The following is a 23,677-nucleotide window of genomic DNA, read 5'->3' as shown; positions in this document are numbered from 1 at the left end:
GTCTGATCTTCCTAAGGATATTAATTTCCTACTGATATTATCCTGGTGGGTGGAAGTAGTAATTACAGTTGCACTTACACTGCAGTGATAACTTTGCTTATTGCCCCTTTTAATCCCACACTGAAAGAATGGAGCTTGCAGCATCACAGCAAAGCAGTGCTGTAGCACCACAGTAGCTGTTAAAGGTCCACATCATTCAGAACAATGAATAGGAAACCAAAGTAGTTGTGAGTTGGAAGACACTCTGAGAAACACTGAGAAAATGAAAACTTATCTCAAGAGGTAAGTTACCTTTCTGAGAAAGTACCAAGTTCCTCTGTTGTATGTGAACAGTTGCTTTCCACCAGTTTTCTCTGTCTTGGCAAAGTTGCGTGCTCTACATCAATTCTTCTTGTGTCTCTTATCACCACAAGATATACATCAGATCTATCTTCTGCGGCCTAAAAGTTATGTTGTGGGCACCAAGGATCCCTGTGTTTCTCCAAAGCAATGGTGTTAAGCATGATGGACATCATCTGCTTCGCAGCAGAAGGCGGCTGGCTCTGCTGGAGCTGTATCATGAAGTCTGGAAGGAGAAATTCTTAGTTAATGGAGGAGTACAGTAAGTGTATATCTAGACACATTAATCTCAATTTAGGCATGAATTTTTCTTCAGAACAGCAGTAAACGACGTAGAGTATATCCATACAAAGACAGTGGTACAATGACAATGTTAACAGTAGGGCATTGTGATGAAAGCAACCCAGCCCAGAGACACTTATTACTAAATAATTTCTTAGCGTTCAATGACATTCTTACTTTATAGTATTCCAGACTCAGTTATAACTCCCTGGCTCAATGCTAAATTACAGGGAAAGATGTGACCTACTCCAGAAGTGGTGGTGGAAATCACGGCACTTGAGTAACTGCATATCCCAGTTACAGTTTCCGGAGGCTCCCAGCTACATGTATTTAATTGCCAACCTTGATTTTACCTTCAGGAAAAGTAGCTTGCATACATGCACGGTCCTACACTTTCTTGTTGCACAGGCAAGGGACCCAAATCTACCTGATTTATCAGCTAACTCAGGTCGTAGGGACAGGGTCCAGCCAGCTACAGGACTGAGTCTTCTGTACAGAAATACTACAAAGTGCTGGGTCTTCTTGGCCCTTTCCCCCCCACCTTGACATACAGTAGCTAGGGAACCTATGGTACTTAAAACTGCAAAAAAAAAAAAAAAAAAAATGTCTGCCAATAATAATAAAAAAAATCAGGCTAATTGAATATGTGGTAGGAATGGGAAATAGGATTAGAGATGACACTTAGATCTAGATGCCTTTTCCAAGCTGTGGAAAAAAATAGAGCACAGTTATTTTTCCCACAGCCTGAAGACCCATGTCCTAAATGTCATCTCTAATCTTGTTTTCTATTTCTAGTGTATATTATACAGCACTGCTAGTGCCACTAAAGTTAAGGTGGTGTCAGTGTTTCCATTATAAACCCCTATTTTCAGAGGTTTGTAACTCAACCATAAGAATTTTTCTCTGGGCTGAAACTTGGCAAACAAGTTAAAGGACTGAAATACGTTTAATTTTTTTCTTCCTATAATTAAAAAAAAAAAAAAAAAAAAGAAAAAAAAGTGGAATTTTAACAACAAAAATTTGCAAGCCATTAAGCTATCATAGAAACACACAATGCACAGCATTAGAAGTGATTCCAAAAGTACTGTTAACAGCTTATTGGAATGATTATAAGGTGGTGGGTTTTGTTGTCATTCTTTGTTCAATTGATTGCTTTTTACTTTCAAATACAGATATACTACTACAGAGGTATTTTCTCTCTCTCTTTTTTTTTTTTTTTTTTGTAATAAAAAGAATGAATAGTTATACAACCAGTTCAAATCATTTAAGCTTTAAAACTGTTTGTAAATATTTATAGGACTGGGTCTGTAACCTGTATTTTACAAAGGCCTCCAAGTACATATTTACATGATAATATGTAACAACGCTGTATGACAGACAAATAATTCAATAATGAGCTTTTAGGAAACTTCATAAATGTAGTTACATAGGCCAATAATCAGCAAGTTTTTCTTTCACATGAAAAGGCTCCCTGTTTAGCTAAGAAAACCTTACTCATGCAGAAATAATCAGATTTTGTTCATCTGTCCTTCCTTTTTCCATGTGTCATGGTAATGAAAGCATTGTATATACAATTTGGCTAAGACAGGAAAGATATGATAAATGGCTACTAAGATTTGAAGAGCACACTATAAAATGGGAAGAATTATTTAGAGTGAGACTCTAAACAGAGTTGGAATAAGGTACTAGGTAGACAAAAATATCAGAATCTGATTCTTGACTGCCATTCAAAAAAAGAAAAAAAAGAAAAAGAAAAAGAAAAAAAAGTGGGGATTATTCTTCCATCTATCTATGAGAGGAATACTCCTGACCCTTACAGGAAGTGTTCTCTCTCTTTCATAATTGATCTAGCTTATTAAGTCTTAAGTGGGTAGCTACTGAAAGACCACAGAAACTACTTTGGAAAAATTGATTGAAAGTTTGTTTCTCTTACAAGAAAGAAATGGAAGACACTAATTCTGATATAGTATAGAATGAAATAAATATCTGGAAGATTTCACTGTTCTAATATGTTAAAACACAGAAAAGTATGCACACTGTAGCCTAAATTCCAATCACTGTTCTCATGCAAGAAACATCATTGGTTTAAAAGGGACCAACATTTTTGATCCTTTTATATCTTACTCATAGTCACAGTCTCAGCACTGGGCAGCTCATAATTTAATCACTGCAGCTTTCAGGAGAAACCTCTCAGTCTTTCAATGTTTAAGCATTAAGTTGTCTAACTTCATGATCATTGTTATAAAATAGGAGATAAATCAGAAAGGAAGATGGATCTCTCCAAACACACAGTAAACACTTGGTGAATAAAAAGGCACATGACACCACACTTTGTTAAGGAATTTACAGCAGGTGACCTGCCCCTTTTCACAGTGGCAGAAATTGTATTATTCACTCCACATAATGAATGGGTAGGTTATGCTAATCTGAAGAGGGGAGCTATCAATTGTATATGTCCAGGCCATCCCTCCTATTGATTTTGTAATTAATGATGAATTTACATTTTGTAATGGAGAAATTGCTGAGGAGGGAACTTCATGGGGAGAATAAAGATGTTACAGTAGCTTAATCAATTAGGTACAGTTGACAAATGGGTGCAGGATAACACTACAAAGTACTGTGCTTTAGTAGTGGTCAAAGACTCAGAAGATGTCACATCACACCTGTATTAATATTTCCACGAGTTAAGTGGGACACATTGAATCAGCAGGACCACAAGAAAACTGGTGTCTCAAAATCATGAGTCTTTGATACTAACTTGAAACCTAATCGCTTTGTTCGCCAATGAAAACATTCATAATAACATGCTAGAGGCCAAGGAGATCATTTGTCACGTGCCAGTAACAGTATTGAAATCCTTGTAGAATATCATTTTAGGTAACAAAGAGCACACGTTGGGCATAGATTTAGGCAATCATAAGTGTGACAGAAGAGGTCAAACCTTCGGAAGGAGGTAGGGCGTCCTCTGTTCAGGTGTAGCCTGCGCAGAAATTTTTCTCTCACTCCCATGGCAAGCCTTTCAGCTTCTCCTGTTGCAGAAGTGAGAAGTGACAACACACATAACCAACTTAAATATTCAGCTTCAGCTAGGCAGTGACTTTTGAATGGATAACGTATGCAGCAAGTAACATCTCATAAACCAAGTCTAGAAGCCCGCTGCAAAAACGCAGCCCTTATTTCCTCAAGCCTGACTCTTGAAAATGACTGCTCCTACACATAATCTCTCCACTGACTTGACTGTAATTATTCATGGGAATGAGAGCAGTTGGCGTAACAGGGTCATGCCCAGGACATCTCCACAGCTGGCCATACCAGACAGCAAACACCACCACTTCACTTCCTGAGAAACGTTCTCCTTGCTTTTGGGTGGGCTGAAGGACTTACATTTGTATGAGGATGTCTGTAGATGTATAACATGTACAATTTTTGTTTTAATTTCCCTGTTGTTACTTTCCTGGAAATTTAAGGCAAAACAAGACTTTCAGAGTGACTAAGAAAAATGTAGGTGAGAGATCTGACAGTTCCTAAAGGATAGCAAATGCTAAATTCTTACCAAAAATATTTTTCCTCTAATGTTTCAGCAAAATGAGTTACTTGACAACAGCTCAAAAGCAAAGACATGCCTTCTCATTGAGCCAAGACTGACTTACTGAAGGGACTCTTGCCTCAGTGCAAATGAAGATCAAACAGCACACTGACATCTACAAATCACTTTCTGTTTATATCAGGATTAACTTGCCTAATATCCGCAATACCCTAAAAAAATCAGTCCTCCTCTAAGCCACACAGCCCTTCAAATAACTTGAAATATCAAGTTAAAAATGAAGAAGCCATGTAATCATCTTCCACCACTGCACTGTTCACCTTTGTATATCACAAATAAGTGAAGAAAGGACATTTCTTTTTTGGCAGTAGTTTTTGTTGGTGAGAGTACCAGTCTAGCTACCCATATCACACCTCTCACACATGAAAAGAAAGCAATTACACCTAATAAAGATACCACCTATGCTTTACAAACCATACATGTACAAACATATTCATCAGTCAGGTCCATCAAGGAAATGGCAAACACTAGAAACACTAAGGTAGATGTTATGTGTGGAAAACTGACCAAACAATGGTCTTTCTCCATTTACTTTTGCTTTCTCCATTTACTTTGCTTTACACACTTTTCAGGCATGCAAAGTGATGCTGGCTGCTTTTAAGATGGTGTTTACTCTCACTTTGGAACAAACTGCTTTTTACAACTCAAAGAGTAGGAGCACCTGCAGGCACCCTATTAAAATCTGGATTTCATAAACTGGAAATATTGAGCACATTAATTATATTTTCTAGAAGTAATTGAATTCCATAAAATAACAGGTCCCACTCACTTTAATGCAAATCAAGAGTAAGACATCCCAGAACAGCCTGGTTGTACTGATTAATAACTAGCATGAAGAGGTAATATAAGGAAGCTATTTGACTTCATTATGTTTTAATTTTGTGTGTGCCCACGACAATGTCATATACGTTCAGTTCAGCACAGAGTAACAATGTGTTATCATTATACCTGTCATCTCCAGCTGGACATCAACAATCTTTTTGAACTACTGGCAGGTTCAATACTGAAAAGGTATTGCTAGGTGTTGTGAGAGCATACACATTGAATCAGTGCTTCTTACCAGAGAAAACAATGAAGGTAAAATGGTCAGAAATGCTATTCATTTAGGTGTTTATGAACAGATACAATGCTAACTAGGTTCTCCTATGTGCAAAAGGCGAAGAAAATAAGCTATATTCACTTGAGAACTTGCATTAAGCTGCATATTTGTGAACAGGAGCTGAAAGAGGACTGAACAAAAGCATTTTCTGGTTTCCACAGTCCAAAATCTGTAATACATCACTGGTTTCATTGGAGGCAGATATTTGTGGAATGGGGTATTTTCTTTGAAATGTATCTTTCTGAAAGTATTTTGTTAGCATACTGAATGCTCCTCTTTCCTAGTACATGTTGAAGACTGAGCTGGTAGAGTGGGATTCGAGAAGGGAAAGAAACAATGCTCAATGTCATATTGAAGTTTTGAAGCTTGGAAGGCAGGAGACAGACCATTAAAAGATCAAACTGTAGAAAAATCCTTACCTGTTACTTGAAAGTATACAGAAAAGAAATTTAAGATGGTAACTCTTTATATGGTCATTTGTTCTGTGAATTAGCATAACAGCTACAGGTTCAACTTACTCTTGTAAAGCAGACTAATATCCAAATTAAACTTTATAGGGTAAGAAATAACAAAACAGACAGGATAAATGCAGTCAGAAGGAAGATGTTGTAGTTAGTGGTGTTTCTGTTCACATGGGAATTTGGGCATGGGTGGAAGGTGTTGCTTGCTATTTGTTTTTACAGCTTTACTCCTCTACCCATTTCAAAAACTCCCCTAAGATTACAGTAGCAGCCTCAGTCATATCTCCACAGAGAAAGTTTTTAAACCTTTGTTAAAGAGTTTCATAAGAGCTCTGTGCTATTTAGGTTTCCTTAACATGTTTATTAAGTTAGATAAATCCATTCTTGACTTCTGAATTAAACAAAATAGTGAAGCGCACAGGAGTCTCAACTTTCACTACAACTTATTTCAAGCTTGTGATTCAGTGCCTGAGGTTAATTCTCCAGTGGGTCCTGGGACTTAAGAAAAGGAAATGAGCACATCTCAGAGAAGGGGTAAAACTCAGGGCTAAGGCAACTACTTCAGGTAACGTTATACAGGAGGGAAAAAAAATCCTCTGGAAGGTAGCTAACATATTCCCTGCACTTTTCCTTTATGGTAACACTTTACTGGCATCAGTTATAGCCAACTGAAGTCACTGTTTTAAAACAACAAAACAAACAAACAAAACAAAACAAAAACCACAACAATTCATTAGGTTATAGCCTTTCCTTGACACTTCAAATATAAATGTCAAGATATTTTATTTTGTTGGTGTTCTGAGACACTCAACTTTTCAAGACTGGGCACTTTTCCAAAAGCTACACTCCAGCTTTTGCCTTGAATAATTTTGTGAATTGCTACGGCCCATTTTATTCATAGGGTCAGAGCAGATGATTATAGTCATCTCTTCTGGTCTTAAAAGCTAAACAACCCTATGCTAGCCAAGAAATCATAATGTTTCAAGTGGTAGAATATTTTTTTTAATAGAACTTCTCAGTACTCTGTAATTTTCTTAACATGTCAATGACATTTAAAACCTAATGAAGTTCCCTCTGTCTCTTCTTAAAGAACACTCCCTCTAATAATGTATTTTGTATCAAGGCAGACGTGTTTTCCCTCAGGATGGAGAGTTTCTAGTTGGAGTGCCATGAGTCATACAGCTTTTCCTTCTTTTGTATAAATTAATTATTTTAGGGGATTTTTTTCTTCCTATTTAACTGTATGAATTTTTGTCATTTTCATTTCCATCTTCAAGATGTAAGCAATCTCACTCAAAAATTCAAATCAATTCATTGTATCCATTCATTGTGACTTTTATGATTGAATGTTCTTTATTAGCCATTTTTCAACTTACCATGTAAAACAGCACCTCTTTGCATAAACTTCTCCTTGTTTCTTATACATAGATCTTTATGTCTAAAACAAAACCAATATTTCTGGAGTTGATATTTTAAACCATGCAGAATATAAGAAACAGGAATTGTATATTAACTGGTCAAAAACAAACCTCCTGGAGTGATGAAATGTTGTAATGGAACATAACAAACAATTAGATATGTTTTTCATGTTAATTCATACTGGAGAATTAGCATTCTGGATTTTAAAATACCAATTACAAAATACATGTTTACTTTTCTTCTTCTTAAAACATACCATGAAGGGGGGAAAAAAACAACATGTATATGCAGTAAAATAAGATAGAAAAAGGTTTAATTGTGTTATCTAAATCCTCATTCTATGAATAATTTTTGCAGCTAAGGGTTTAATTAAAAAACAATTCCTCCGTGACACACATTCAAAATACATTTCCCCTTTCTTCAGGTGAAATGAGGTAACTTTTATTGGCTACAATATTGGTGGAACTAAAAAACCTTATAAATATAGAATAAAAAGAAGGCTGCTTTCGCCAAAAAAATTGACATGTACACACGCATATATATATAAACATTGCATGCAAGAAGAGTTGGGATTGGACAGAGAAACTAAAAACAAGTACAAATCAATCTGCTTGATAATGGCTCAAATACAGCTGACTAAAATCCTGTATTCATTTTCTAGGGAAAATTGCAACATCTTGAAATTGTCTTTTATTCTAAACCAGAACTGGACCACAAATTTCAGAATTTATTCAGTACAGAAACTAAAAAATCTATGCTAGGCAGCAACGACACGTTTTGAAATTATAACAGTATAATTAATGTAAAAGAAAGTGGAACATGAGCATTTTGAGTCTACTGATGTCAAAAATCTGGATCACTTCTTGTATTTGCCAAAATCAGTACACTATAGAGAAATCTTGCTAGGTTGATACATAATTATTTAATACATATGGATGTAGCCATATATTTGCACATGTAATTGAAAGCTAAAAAACAATTTAATGGATTTACTTGAAAGGTAATGTTTACAGATCACACATCAGATCTCATAAAAGAATAATCTTTTACTGGGGCAATGGCACAACTCAAACTATAGTTCTAAATACTGCATGAATGTAGAAGAACCCAAGGACCCAGGCTTTGGCACTATAAGCATACTCTCCACCATCCAGACCTTTGGTTTAGGGACTTTGGAGCAAATGGAGGTCTCTTCTTGTATTTTCTTTCTGGAGTAACTGGGAGGGATTTGAAAGAGGCGGAGAAGAGACAGACCCTAATCATAGAACACCCATCAGCCACTCGCTAGAGCAAAGGAACTCCAAGCAGCTCAGCTAGTGATAATGAGTTTTAATTTGCTACTAATGTACAGCTGCAATGGGAGAAGCAGAGAAGTCATGTCTGGACTGCTTTCCCTGAGCCACAATAGCACATTTCCTGGACTAGTAGTGTAGTTTACATGCTGTCAGTCCTGTAGCATAGTGCCTTAACATATAAGCTTTGTAAAGTGAAATTTCATTCTGCTACAGCAGCATATTGCTGTAAATTAGGCCACCAGTGAGCAATCAGAGCCGATCTTCTTACAGCCTTTTGTAACATCATTTATGCAGAAGCCAGATTTCTATTCTTCTGTGCAGGAGCCTCTAGAAATAAATTCACAATTAAGAAAATACTTTCACAATTTCTGATAGCTTTTCTTCCTGGACAATACAGAATATTTCTTAATTTATTCTGAGATATGTAAGAGAGACTCTGGGTCTCACAGGTCTGTTAGCTGTTACAGTTTCTTGCTGCAGGTTTCCCCAATGCTGCAGAGTTCTCATTCTTAGAGCATACTTTAAAACTGTGCTTTATTTAGCGTGGTGGGCTCAGTCAGTTGGACCAGACGATCATCTGTTGGCTGGTCAACAGATGTGTCTCATAGCATCCAAGAGCAGGAAAGAAAGAAAAGTCTATAGCACAGGACTTCACCAAAAGCCTTTTAGAAATACAAGTATAGCAACTAGCTCACCCTCCCTGACTTCATTAGCGACCTCTTCAAAGAACTCCAATACATTTGTAAGGCGTGGTTTATAATTCATCATTCAGTAATAGTATAAAGAGTTTTCATTCAAAATTTCCTTTTAATTTTAGTCAACATAATGAGACAACTGTTAATGAATCACAACCAGTCTAAGTGTAAGTGGAAACATTTCTGCTTATTTAATGGATTGTACCCATTTCTCTCAGGACAAGACTGGGCCATTGATGTGCCGGCTGCTTATGGGTTTCTGATGAGTCTGATTTGCTCCCTAGGAATCTGCAGGTATGTCTATAGGAATCCTGAGAGCTAGAGCTTGCTGTGAGAGAGTAGCTACCATTGAAAATGAAAGCTAGGGTGCTCAAAAAGGCCTAAAGAGGGTTAGAAGCTCATCAGTAAGCCCTAAGACACTTAAGTTCCCTGGGCACCTCTATCAGATTAGTTACAGATAGGAAGTGCTAAAATGGGATTGCACCCTGTGATGTGCAGGGTGGGGAAAATGCTGGATTTCCTATATACATCGCATCCTTGTTTCTGTCAGAGGTCATATCTTGCTGCTCATAACAAACACAGCAGCAAGGGCAAAAATTAACAAAGAAACTGTATTTGTTATTCCAGAACGTTTGTCACAATCCTCTCTGTACGTTCAGTAAACATGCAGCCATGACAGGGAAGAAACAGTAATCTACAGGCAACACAGCTAAAAAAGCTTCTGGTCACAATTGGAAATTCCTATACATCCACTTCCCTACTGTGAAGTAAATGCCAAAGAGAAAAAAGATTTTTCCAGCCCCCATCTTACTCCAGCCATGCAATGAGCTATGTGTTAATTTGTAATAATATGGAAGAAAATGAATGCAAAAGTTTAAGTAAAAGCAGTAAAAGTAAAAACAGGAGAACAGAGCTTGCAGAACAGGAGGAGCTTAGTGACCAGGAATGTGGTATGTGTAATGAACTATTCTGAAAACATTAAATGGAAAACATAAACATTAAATGGAAAAATGTGTGTATATATATGTATATATTATATATATTTTTTTTTATTTTTTTTTAACTAAAAAAGTCAGAGGTTGTGCAGGTATCCATCATGCTCCCTGGTTGTGGAATACAGGTATAGGCTCAGAGCAGTAAACAGAGGCTTCTACTCTATTGCGAAGTTTACTGAGAGTATTTGTCCACTCATAGTATCAGAAAGGAGAAAGACCTTTTGCTCTTTTTTTTTTTTTTCCCAACGTATATACCTTTTATAAAATGTTGGTTTATCTTTGTCTTTCTGTTTTATGTGGGGGAAATGAATTGCAGATTATGAAAAGGAACAAACAAAAAGTATGAAAGCGAATGCAGCTAAGTACCCTGATTGTCTAAAATTTGATTATTATCAGCAAGTAACTCCCTTGTAAGAGTAGCCCTAATTGACTATTAGCAGGAGTAGCTAACAATTTCAAGGCAATTAATAATATTTTAAAATAATTAGTTGGCTAATATATTACATTAGAGCATACGGTAAGCAGAACTCTTGCTAATTATATATATTATTCTTCCTACTTTGCTTAATGAAGGTGTCTGGCTTTTAGATTAATTCATTCTCTCTTTTTTTTAATCAGTGTAACTAATCCTCCCACATACTATTATAACATTAAAGCTGAAAAATGTGGATGAAGCAGTGAAAGAAACACAAAAAAGAGCATTAAAATGAAGATTTAGTTTCAAGTTGCAGAAGCAATTGCACAAAGTAAAGAATTAAGATGTGGGGAATTTGAGAGAAAATGCAGAAGCCTGAGTCAACATTTATTTGAACACCTTCTGCCTAATGCTGAAGGCATAAATCACCACACACAGAAGTAATAATACCTAGATCATCCCAATTTTCATAACAAAGCAATTTTCCTGACAAAAATATTACCACTCCAGACCTTAAACGGCTGTTTTTTGTTTGTTTGTTTGTTTTTATTTATTTATTTATTTCCTGTTTTCTCCAAAAGCAAAGGAGAGGTGTCTGCTGCTGTGACTGCACAAGTGAATTACCTCCTCTGGCATCCAGAACAGACAAGTTTTCCTGTCCTGGGTACTAGAAATGTAACATAACTTGCATTTCTTTCCCTAGCTCAAAAAAAAAAAAAAAAAAAAAAATCCCTGCAAAAATGATCCCTGGTTTGGAGGGAGGTGTGGTGGAGGAAGCTCTTCCTTGGCATTCCCCAATAAGAGTGAGAGCTGTCCCATGTCCCAGACTCGGTCCATGATGTCGCCCACCACATGCACCTACACACCCTGGGTACACAGCCCTGCGTACACAGTACAGGGGCTCTGTCCCAGCTCTCAGAAATCCCTTCCCCACCTCCTCAGTGAAGCCTGGGCAGCACCAACCATCTGAAATGCAACAGCTCCATGAGGAGACATGAGGTCGACCTACCCATTTAACTTACCCCACTACATCTCCTAACACTGTCCTGCAGGTGTAATCCTCTTCAGGTTCCAGGAGAAGCTGCTGGATGTTATGAAAAATGACTGCTCTTTCAACGGGACAAAATCACAAAAGGAACCATTTCAGCAGTGAATGTCTCTCAAATAAATATCAGACCAGGGCCAGATTTGAGCTGTGAGTTTGCTGGTAACTTACATACACCTGGTATATAAGTTGTCTGCGCTATGAGATATAAATTAAAGCCTTTACACCAGCAGTGCCTTATTATATCTTCATTTTGAGACAAAAAGAGTACAGTAAATGACCATGCCTATTAAATAAGTATGTTCATTTGAAAACATTCAGAAGACACGCATGTTCATCCCCAAACCAGAACGCCCCCCAGTTCAAGCATGCAGGCGTGGGTACGGATTCCCAGAAAAGCAGTTCTGCACACAGCAATACGTGCCTACAGCTTACCACTTGCACACACCTACTGGCTTTTTGTCTTTGATCCTGCCAAGCATACACAGAGAAACTTCTTGTCCTCAGTTTGCACTGTGGGTATGAGGAAGCAGCCTGTTTCCAAGACCGAGACTTCTCAAAATACCGTTCTACCACTGTTTATAACATTTTAACCATGATAAAGTAGGATGGCTCTTGGGTCCCAAAAACCAGGCAAGGCCACATGAGGCACATTAATAATAAATGAAGACATAAATGCATCTTGACTCCCTGAACATTACTTCCTTTTATTCTATCTGTAGAAACCAATGCACGCACAAACGCAATGTACTGAGGTCCTCCCACCTTTGTGAAAAATCTTTACACTCAAGTTTTGAGTTGCTCAATTATTTTTCTTGTAGTCCTAAAGTGCAGGTGACCAATTCCTTTTCTCATCAGAACTCCAACTAGTAGTAAATAGTATTGTAAAAGACATCTAAAAAGTAAAAGGTTCATAGTAAATTCCTTTAATACTGCTGTAATACTTTCTCTTGGGTATTAATTTGTGTAAGACTTCTTTCTTCTGATTTTCATTGAAATGACTGGATGGCACAAGACACTGGATATTTAACACGCAGAGCCTCTTATCAAAAAATAAACACGCTATCCATTTGTTGGAATACATTGCACTACATACCATGCAGCAGAGATAAAGACTAACAGACTACAGGACAGCTCAACAAACTGGTGCTTTGCACCTTATCTATTCTTGGTACCCACACATGGTCCCTCAGCTTTAAACCAGCTTCCAAGCTTTTCAACCATTAATGAAAAAAGAGCAGTACAGACTTGAGGCAAGTACTCAACAATCATTTGAGTGAGTGACAGCTCTCTCCAGTCAACAACACCTTTAATATTCAGTGTAGTTATTGTCCTTTAAGGGCTCAGGTAGCAACAGGAAAGGTGATAAAAGTACTTAAATATTATCTATTTATAGATAAATTTATATTCAGACATTTGTATCTCTGTCTATATATCCTACTCATAGAATGGGCAAAATCCAGTAAAGATGCTAAATGAATTAAAAAATACCCTTCCTGGTGACTCCCATCACTTGGCAAACACTCATTACTGAGACACTGTTCGCACACTGACCTCAGATGCTGACATGGGGCAGTGATGCTGCCAGCTTCCCCTCAAGTAAAACCCCAGAGATGCATGTTATGCCCCTCTCCCCTGGGAAAAAGGCACCAGGGCAGGAATACAGACTTCCTTGCAGGCACTGAAGCCCCTTTTTGAAACGTGCAGAGGAAATGCCAGGTTTGGGTTTGCCAAGTACCTGATTTCAGGGTTCATTCTGATACCTCATATAAATTTCTCTGGTGTGTGTTTGGCACTACATGTTATCCTAGACTGATCATATGTTCACAGATTGCAGAGAGTGTGTGAAAGTCTTTTTTGCTGTAGTTACTGGGCGAAGTCACGTCTGTTACCTGGTACTCATGCAGAGAAATCTGTAATCTGAGAACAGATGGTCTGGGAGAGAGAGACGCTGTCTGGAAGACTGCAGAGTTTTTTACTCAGAGGAGATGAAAGAGGAATGAACAAACCCACCACAGCATGACAAAAACATGAAAATATAGAAGAATGTCAGTCCTGAAGGTCATTCCTTTAGAATTCACCAACTGTCTATGCACCATATGTGCACATCAACACACCAAAAAGAGCCCACCATCCTGTTGCACAGAGCAGGAGGTAGCTTAGCCAAAAATTACAGGATTGTAGACTTCCCATTTACAAAAGTGACACACTCTACAGTCTAAGCACACAGCCTGCAAAGAATCTGAAATATATATATATAGCAGCTTCTGCTCAGGATTTATTTTTTAATAAAAATTTGATACCAATAAACCGGAACTAAAAAATTCACATCCTAGTCTTCAAGTCTTTGCAGGATATGTTTAGATCCTATATATATATATATATATATATATATATATATAATTTATTTTTTAACAGCTTGAGATGCAGACCAAGCCTAACTTTGGAGTCCAGGTGCTCTTGGAACAAGTGGCATCTGCCGTCAGGACAAGCCCATCCTCCCAAAACAGTAACATGAAATGGGCTGCTGTTACCAAAATGCAGCACTGCATTACTCCAGAATAAATTGGATTGGATCTAACCAATCATAAAATTCTTATTCAGCCTCCTTGACGCTGGAAGTTGTAGTAATCAGCATCCAGACCGAAGCTATGTGGTGCTGCCCTGCTCGTGGAAGCACCCACCTCGCTGGCCTCAGAGCCCCCAGCTCCAGGTGCAGGTCTCCCAGGGGCAGGAGCGCACCCCAATATACCTCAGTGAATCTAGGCACAGGTCACATTGGAGCTGTAGCAACACAAAAGTCCACAAGGTGCAGGAAATAAAAAAAAGGACTGAAGGTCTGACGTAGTGCCCTAAGACAGCAGAATCCTACTGGGCCCTGTGTGGCGTTGAGCACGGCCCTGTCGTCGCCCACGCCTGGCAGTCTGATGCGGCTCTGTTCAGTCCCCACAGCAGCCATCGTGTCATTGGCAGCAGAGACACCCTGAAAAATAAACTTGCCTCTTGCATTCAAGTAAAAACTTGTGACCATCCCAAGCCCACGTTCCCCCAGGCATCGTTCTGTAGTTCAGCCAGAGTAAAAGCAAGCACAACTTTGTGTGGGGAAGGAAGCACTACAGCAAGTGGTGAGGTTGTGTGGAGGGACAAGAAGCCAAGGGATCACTCGGTCAATATTTTGCTCCCAGTACTAAAATGCCCATGTGTGACTGGTATTTAGGGAAAGCTGGACCTTGTCAGAAAACACCTCCAGCCCTGTGAATTACACACTGCAGATACTCTCAGCGTGGGCCCCTCTCAAAGCTTCTCGGATAAAACCTGCCTGCAGGAACAGGGAAGGGAGGAAAACTGAGACATTGCCCCAGCGCAAATCACTGGATAAAATTGACAGTATTACCCTCACATAAAACTGATTTCAAATGATAATTAGCCCTAATCAAAGAGGATGAATTCAGTATAAAGGTGAGGTGTTGCACTCTCACCAAATTATCTGAATGGTGCTGAATTTTTAGCTTTTTCAGCCTACAGCTGAACATTCTACTTGTAACACATCAGATGAAGCCAATTTTAAGAACACTTCAGTTTTAGGCCAGCACAAGATTTCACATTTGGGTGCTATCCAGTACTTCAAGCAATTTTTCACAAGAAATCTACATTGTCAGAAATAGACAAGCAACGATGTGTTTTACTTTCTCATTCTTCCAGCAATGTGTCAGTCAAGTCACTAAGTTAATTTACAAATGGGACCAAACGTTTGTTTGCTTCTCAATAAAACTAAGTGATTCTACCATTAAAAGGCAGAAATCCTCTTCCCTCCCCTCTTTCTGTCCCAGTGAGCAGCAGCAGACCAGAGTAACAAGATCCAGGATCAAACATGCTGCCAATGGAGTGAAAGAAATCCATCCTTTGACAATAATAAATTGATCTATCATACCTCACAGCTAAGCTACTGAAGACGACAACGTCCTTTTGGTCAGTCTCAGTTATAAAAAGCAATTGCTTGGAGCCAAAAGCTGGCTAAGACACTTGGGAAAGATGTAAAGCATCTTATGGGAGAAATTGAATACAGTGTCATTGTGTAATATAAAACAAAGATTTCAACTGCATCTTTATACGTTTGTCTAGTAAGTTACGCAGATAGTAATCCTGCGAGCATGCGGAAAGGGCAAACATCAACTTAAAAGCCCTGAACAAGCAACTCTGCTCTGCCTCTCACTGGAGCCGTTTTACTCCTCTCTGGGGCAGAAAGGATTCAGGTAACACGGGCACTACACCGGCTGTGATGCCCTTCTTTTCCAGTCCCCATGGCTGCGGAACGGAGGGCTCTGCCTGTAAGAAAAAAGGTTTCTCAGCCTACAGACGTCTAGGTAGGATGCAGGGAAGATTTTGTTACACACAGCCAAGTGGGACTAGACACAAAATAAGAGAGAACGGTGTTTCAAACACCATGCACTATTACCAAGCACAGCACACAGTACAGAGAGTAAAAACTACCTCTGTCTTCTGACTGGGAGAACAGAGCTTCTGAAGCTTCCTAATAGCTACAGCTTTCAGAAGTTGACTGAGAAAATGACTATGAATTTTCTCCTTGAGGATATTCACATACCTCTGTAACGGCTCCCACTACCCCCAGGCACTTTAAGCCCTTAATTCAGACAAGTCTGCGTGAGCTTCTCACCCTGGATGTTCACCTTCTACCTGCAAACAGTGGGTGTCAGCAAACAGAAACCAGTCAGATGACAGATTTGTACAGGGAAACAGTTGATTTAGAAAGTACTGCAATGTTCTTCATAATTTGCTGTTAATTAGGCAGTGGGATTACAGACACCCTAGTATTGCATGCTGCACAAAAATAAAACATCAAAGAGCTCTGCTTTTAAATGAAAAGAACAAGGAAGCAGATGAGACATGTTCAGCTAAAGCCAAAGAGTGAGCTTCAGCACCTGGTAAGAGATCAGCTGGTGAGGGAGATCTTGGGAAAGGCAGACACTCAAACAGAAATAAAGGACTCCAAATTAATTCTTGATACACTATCACAATTTGACAAACGTTAGTCCTCCAGCTGGGACCATGGCTGTGAAGAGTGGCCAGCGCTGTGCCACTGCAGATGTGCGAGAGTCCCTTAGCACCTCGGAGGGCAAAGGGGAGGGAGGACAGCCCTGCGAGCTCACACCAGAACAGCTAGCACAAACACAAGCCAGGACAAGGCCAGACAGGGAACACTGTCACTTGAGAAGAGTTTGCTCATGCCTGTGGAGTGGGCACAGATAACTCCCTCACAAGGCCACAACTCTGCTACAGAACATGCAGATGTGCTACCAGCCTGCAAGCACTCATTTATTACTTTTAAATTAGACACTGGTGCAAAAGCCAACAGGTTTCAATTGGGAGAATGAAAAAGCATTGGGAGCAAATGATTAACATTCAGTCTTTTTATACAGTGGTTCAGGTTCATCCCCCATCAAGAAAAGGGAAGCTAAAGGCACCTCATATCACTTTTGTGATGAAAGTGATACACAGTTTGGAAAAGCAAGGGAACTGAAAAAAGGCAGAGGAAGCCTGCCTTAGGAACACAGAATTTTTGTGAAAGTGCAAGATAGAGTTGAAAAAGCCCAAGCCAAGACAGGAACTGTTCTAGCTTATTGCTCTGGCAATTAGAGGGAGAAAAGATCCAAAGAAATAGATGTCCTGAAAGCATCATGGTAGGGAAAAGACAGAAAATATTTTGTGTCTCCAAAAAGGAAGGACGAGGGGGTTAAATAAATAGGTAATAGAAGATCGCCTTCCACTATCCAAAGCAAACAGATTGGAGATACCATGTATTTCCATACATTTGTCATGCTCCGTGTCAGCAGGCTTCTGGCCCTTGGAAAACTGCAAAGACAAGGTCTCACGCAGGACTGGAAATTTCATCACTCTCTGCTGGAAGGTGTATTAAAACAAGAAGCAAAGAAACCCAGTTTCATTAAAAACAAAACAAAACAACAACAAAAAAAAAAAAAAAAAAAAAAAGGAAGATGCAAAAGGTTTCTGAAAATCCGTGTCTTAAAGTTTTATTTGAAAGTGAAAATGCTAATGAGAGCTATTACCCACAAATAGCACTACTAACAAGCTGTATCAAAGCTACTTACCTATTAAGCTGTACAAATAGCATGTGAGACTAAAAGGACAGAAGCAGTTTGGTTTGTGTCACACCTTGCAACAGTCTCTTCTAGCACAAATGCAGTGGAAGTAAACCTGAGAGACACTGGAAGAGGAAGAAGTCAGAGCTGGATATTGTGCCTGCTCTAATATCTGTTTCTGCAGTGAAGCACAGCTCTTCTTGTGATTGTGCCCTTGACTGTTGGAGCCAGGCATCACTTGATGCTGCTGAAGCCATTTGGGTTACAGTCAGCTATACTAGTATAATGTAACGGCTTTTTACTCCCACCACCATTCAGTACACAAATGGCTCCTGTGGAGACGCAGCAAAGCTTGAGGCTCTTAGAAAATCATAGTTATCTTCACTCACGTTTTCTGATATGCAACTAAAAGGAATGTGATTCTTCTAAGGGTACACAGTAGTACTGCAAAGCATGGTAAGCCCAGAGAGGCCCCAGTACAATAATAATTAGCTTCCTAATGCTTCCACACCCCTTAAACTAAAATATGAAATTCCTGTACTCTCTCTTTTTTCTTTCTGTCTCTCTCTCTCTCTCTTTTTTTTTTTTTTTTTTTAATAGATCACACCTGTGTAACCTCTTAGGAGCTGCATGGTTCTACCTGGCTGTGCAATTTTGGTAGCTACTATGATCAACATAACTGAGGTTAACAGCAGGATTTAAAGCTCTTCACCTCTGGTGCCAGCCAGGCACATACACTGCAAGAACGTACACACTTGTTGAGCTCCATACTCATTGTTTATAGTAAGTTACTTGGCTCAGAGTATAATGCCAGCTCTTGGCAAGGTCCTGGTGAGCTTGGAATCTGTAGAGGTTTCGTTTATTGGTGCTGATGATACGGATGAGTTAAATTACAGAAACTGGAATTGCTTTTAACATTATTCAAGGGGAATGTTTCCAAAGAGCCGACTGTTGCGAAAGCCGACAGCAATGTCTCTTCCAAAACGTTTGCCATTTCAGAGAACTCCAAGCTGCCAATGTCTAAAGCACAACAGTTTCATTATGAGAACAAAAAACTGTGTTCGGTATTGAGCAACCTCTGCAGGTCCTAAATACGCTCAGCACCTAGCAGGGTTGAGCCCTCGGCAGTTTGCCCTGGTACATTTGGAAATGAACAGCAAGACCAAAGAACCAAACTCATGTCCAAGATTCATTTAGTGTATGTTTGCATTGAAGCACACTCTAAATCCACCAAAGCAACCTTTTCCTTTCCTGCACTCCTTTATTTGCGTGGTAGGAGCTCCTCAGAAGCCCACTCATGAAACAATTAATTTAGGTGCTATGCAAACACAGAACACAGAGATGATCCCATCCTAAAGAGCTACTTTGTACACATCTCCAAGAGGAGTCAAAACAAAGAATGCCATAAGCAAACAGCTAATCACAGACTGTTTCTCAGTTCCTCATTCTAGTGATTTAACAGGAAAGTCTTGTGACCAGATAGTGCATTTCATGGAGTGCTTCAAAGTATTTCAATCCTTATGGAAAAAAAGGCAAAACCTTTTCTTAAATCCATTCCATCTACATCAACACAATCCAACAGAGATTTAATTCTCTATATCACTGTGGAAAAACTTCAAGTACAAATACATGTTTTAGTGACAGAAATCATCTCCAACTTAGCAAGAGCTGCCATTTGTAACAGTATGGAAGAATTAGCATTTTTTAAGACTTAAGACTTCCAGATTTTACATATTCCCAAGAGGTGCCCAGCAGAATCTGTTATTCACACAAAATCCATGACTCCACAGATTACAATTGTTCTTATCAAGAGCACATGGTAACTGTTTTCTGAAACATGCCAAACTGATCACGGTATTTCATTTAATATGTAGGATCTGAGCTGATCAAGGAGATACAACAATCATAAATCCTCATTTAATTTTGTAGAATGACACATCTACATCTAGAACGAGAATTAAGACTCAGGGTGAAATCTTTGATGGTAAAACAAAGAAAAACGAGACAAAACCAAAATTATGACAATATGGAAAAGAGTAATTAAAGCCAAATTATTCAATAGAGCAAGTGTGAATGTGTTCCTAACAGACAGGGTAGCACACTTTTCTGAGCTCATGGATAATCATTAAGGGGCCACAGCGCTACTTGCAGCTGGCAGGAACATGCACTGGGAAGTCAGCTCTCACTACATCACTATTAATTTGCAGCACATTCCTGTCCTCAACCTCTCCCCATAACCAGGACCTGCTTCAGTGTTGGCCACCATCAAGGTCTTCCCAGGGCTCAAGTGAGAAAGACAGGGATGATAGGGATGATATTTTTCTGACTTGTCAACCATACATTGAAACTCAGTGCACTAAAATGAGGGAGACAGCTTTCAGCTTTTATTATTATTATTATTATTATTATTATTATTTATTTTGCCTTTTTTTTTTTTTTCTCTGTCTCTCTCTCTTTTTTTTTTTTTTTTTTTTTTTTTTTTTTTCTGAATACCACGAGACAAGTAGGGCTTGTGCATTCCTTTGTGTCTTTCAGGACTTTCTCCCTAAGTGGGAACCAGTGCAAGGCTGCACCAGCCAGGGAGAACATCAAGATGATTTCTTTCCATTGCATCTTTCAGAGGCATTTGCTACCAACACGAGAGTGGTACGTGCTACTTCCCCAGATTTTTCATAGAAGTGGCCCATTTAAATCACCCAAACTGCACTATGGACAATCAGGATTTTTGCATCAGTGGGAAAAGCTGGAGCTATTGCATGCAAAGACCATATTCACAGAACAGGCCATACAAAGCAGATTTTGCTCAACTCCATGGGATTAGCGTATGCTCATACTGTGCATACAGAGTACTGTACTTCTGACACTTTACCAAGGTTCTTAGTATTGCAAAAAGCCAGTTCTGAAAGTCCCAAAGATCACTTTTCTCTGCAAGCAAACATCTGTGATGGACTCCATAGCAGTGCTGCGACTGATGCACTAAGCTTGGATGTAAGAAACAAGAGATCAAGTCCCAGCTGTGCCAGTATCCAGGAAAAAAACACCAACCCCCCTCCCTTGCCTAGCAGGCCTGCGTGTTCTCCATCATGGGTGAAATAACACTACGCATAATAACACTACACTGTCACACAACTCCTAACAGGCTATTGTCAAAGCAGCAGTGCTGATTAACCTAAGAAAGCAGCAGACATGCCAGAGAAGAAGAGAACCTTTACTACAAACAAGATTTCACTTGACTCTTCAAGAAAAAAAAAGTTTAGAATATCTTATTCTTTGGGGGAATTAAATCTTCTGAAATCAGGTGATTTTTCTTACCTGCTAAACTGTTCCCTCCAGTTCTTTTCCTATTGCAGGAATATTGTGAAATTTCTTCTTTTACAGCCAGCATAGCTTAGCATTCACCTTTGCTGAAAAGTATGTTTCAGTCTTTATAGTTACTCCTTACAATCTTTTATTACTGAGCAGTGCTAGCTTTTCCTGACCTAAGGTTAGGTGGTGTTTTTTCCTTGTATTTGTGGAGGCTTATTCCCATCCCCTTTCTGAAATCCCTCAAAGATGTGCATTATAATATAGTGTGGGTGAATGTATCTGCCTGTCCACCACTCAGGACACAGAGCAATGCCCGCTTAGCGCAGCCCAAAAGATCATCTCATGCTCACCCTAGATAGCAGCAGGGAGCCATGCACAAGTGACTCCCAGTGAGGCTGATTTCACATGGCCTCTGAAAGCAATCATCCACAAGGCAATGTTTGACAATTCAGAGGCATACTGAAAAAGTTATTTAGAGTGCCATTAAACACATCAGAATTATAATCTTTTTTAGGAATATTCCCTTGACTTTATTTGTATTCAGCAAATTCTCTGAAGCACTTTTGATCTCAAAAAATCTCATCAGGCTGCTCAATCGGCTACCTAATTCCCCCCATTGCATTCCCATCTAAAGGGAGTAGGACTTCTCTCCAGCTCAGGGGGAACTCACATAACAGACTGGGTAATTCACTCTCCAAGCACATACAGCCTGTGACATCTCTGCTGAGCATGCCAACAAGCGTAGTGGTTGTGAAAAGAGGTGTTTAACCCAAGTGATGTAACCTGCTACAGTTCACTCGGTGTCTTGCAGAGACTGTGGCTTCAATTCAAAGCATTACGATCTCCATCCCCAAACCGATTCAGCCCAATGAAAGAGTGAGTTATTACAACAACCCAAATGGTGCCAGCATTGCACAGAAGGCTCCAGTACATCCTTTGTTATGAGTGTTTTTATTTCTATAGCTCAATATCCACTGCAGGAATACATGGGGACCCACTCTGATTTCATCTGAACTGCTTAGAGCCAACAAAGCAAACAGTGCAACATAAACTGGAATAACTCTACTAACATAATAATAATTTTATACCCAGGTAGAACCTCAAAGCTCCAGCCAAGACTGGAACCCTGCTAGCTTGGCATTATATGAGCACCACATGGGACAGTCCTTGTCTAGGCATGCTTACAAACCAAACAGACAAGACAGGCTATGTGTAAGAGGAAAACAAAAACACAAAGGAGTTAAATGTCTGGCCCAGGGTCACACCAGCCAGTCAGTGGCAAATCCAAGCACAGGATTCAAGTTTCTTAGTTCTCTTTGCCACATCTAGTAGGCTATGTGGCCCATCAAGATCCCGATTAGTCCACAGTCTCTGGCAAGACCTACTTTAAGTCCTTCATTAATATTTATGGACATTATTTATACTCCACTGTATTTTGCTTGTCTTCTTTCACCTCAGAATGTTTTTTTTTCCTTGTAGAGGAAACTGGAGGGAGTTCCTTCTGTAAAGGGGCTGGCTACCTTCTCCCGTTCACATGAATGGGGAGACAATGACTGGTACAGGAATAAACAAATGAATAAGTAACTCCCCCAGATCAATAAAGAATAACTCAAGTACATGCAGAATATTCTCCTCTCCAGTGTTCCTAAGCGTAATTGTCAGTTTTCAAAATCAGGATGGAAGCTATCATATCTTTTAAATTGTGTACTTAAAACACTTAGAGATAAATGATTCCAGTTACTTACAGCAATATGAAGAGCAGTAGTCCACAAACACGAAGGTTTATGTAAGTCAATATATGGTTTAAAATATAGGAGACCAGACTTAGGCACCAAATTTGTTTTGTAGGCAGTTCCCTGATTCCCAGGTGGCAGCATAGAGTGGTGAGGACCACTGATATTGAGCATACATGTAGATTTATCAGCTTGACTTTAGGCTCCTAGTTTTGAGACCCCTCGCATCCACACTACTTGCATTATGGTTATGTATGTGAGATTTTAAAAAGCAATCACCATACATCCAACTCAACCTCTCTTGCCATTAGCTGTCTGTAACTCGATGTAGGATGAGACCAGGACTGGGCTCTTCACCAATCCCACCTGAACTGAGAACGTCAACTGACACCGAAGCAGTAAGAAGAAAAATCTCTATACACACTACTTAAGGACATATCACATCTCACAGTATCACTTCCAAGTATAACATGTATTATGCTAATTACTATCTGAGAACTATTTCCTTTAATTTCTTGAATAAGTCCATGTGCGTTATGTGGGAATTGAAAAATCAATCCTCTTTCCCCTATATTCTCACTAAGAAGTATTTGAAAAACAAAACAAAACAAAACACCAAACAAAACAAAAAACCTTCTACATCCTCTGGTTGCCAGTCATTTACAGTAAATGAGATTTGAATTCCAGACTTTGGAGGGCAGCCATTTAGGATACGCAGCTTTGCAAAGTATTTTCCAGAATGAAATCTCCCATGATTTGAAGGTACCTCACATTAACATGAAGCAACTTATTAGCGCAAAACCCTCTACACGAATGAAATGTCTGGTCAAAGAAATATATGACAAAGGTGGGATTACATCCTGTGGAAAG

At 39.2% G+C, this 23,677-nt stretch overlaps 1 long non-coding RNA gene across 1 annotated transcript in view; it reads right to left on the bottom strand.

Annotated features, from left to right (window-relative positions):
- Positions 1–23,677, bottom strand: part of LOC311441080 — a 76,730-nt gene that overhangs the window by 30,999 nt on the left and 22,054 nt on the right. The window contains exons 2-4 of the long non-coding RNA XR_014695785.1: positions 7,162–7,223; positions 3,563–3,650; positions 292–565 (exon numbers count right to left, since the gene is read on the bottom strand). This is a non-coding gene — a long non-coding RNA (uncharacterized lncRNA). The remainder of the gene's footprint in view (positions 1–291; positions 566–3,562; positions 3,651–7,161; positions 7,224–23,677) is intronic.

The sequence above is a fragment of the Aythya ferina genome (assembly GCF_964211825.1).
Source record: "Aythya ferina genome assembly, chromosome: 9".
Lineage (NCBI taxonomy): Eukaryota > Metazoa > Chordata > Aves > Anseriformes > Anatidae > Aythya > Aythya ferina.
This window is presented reverse-complemented; position numbering and strand designations above follow the sequence as displayed.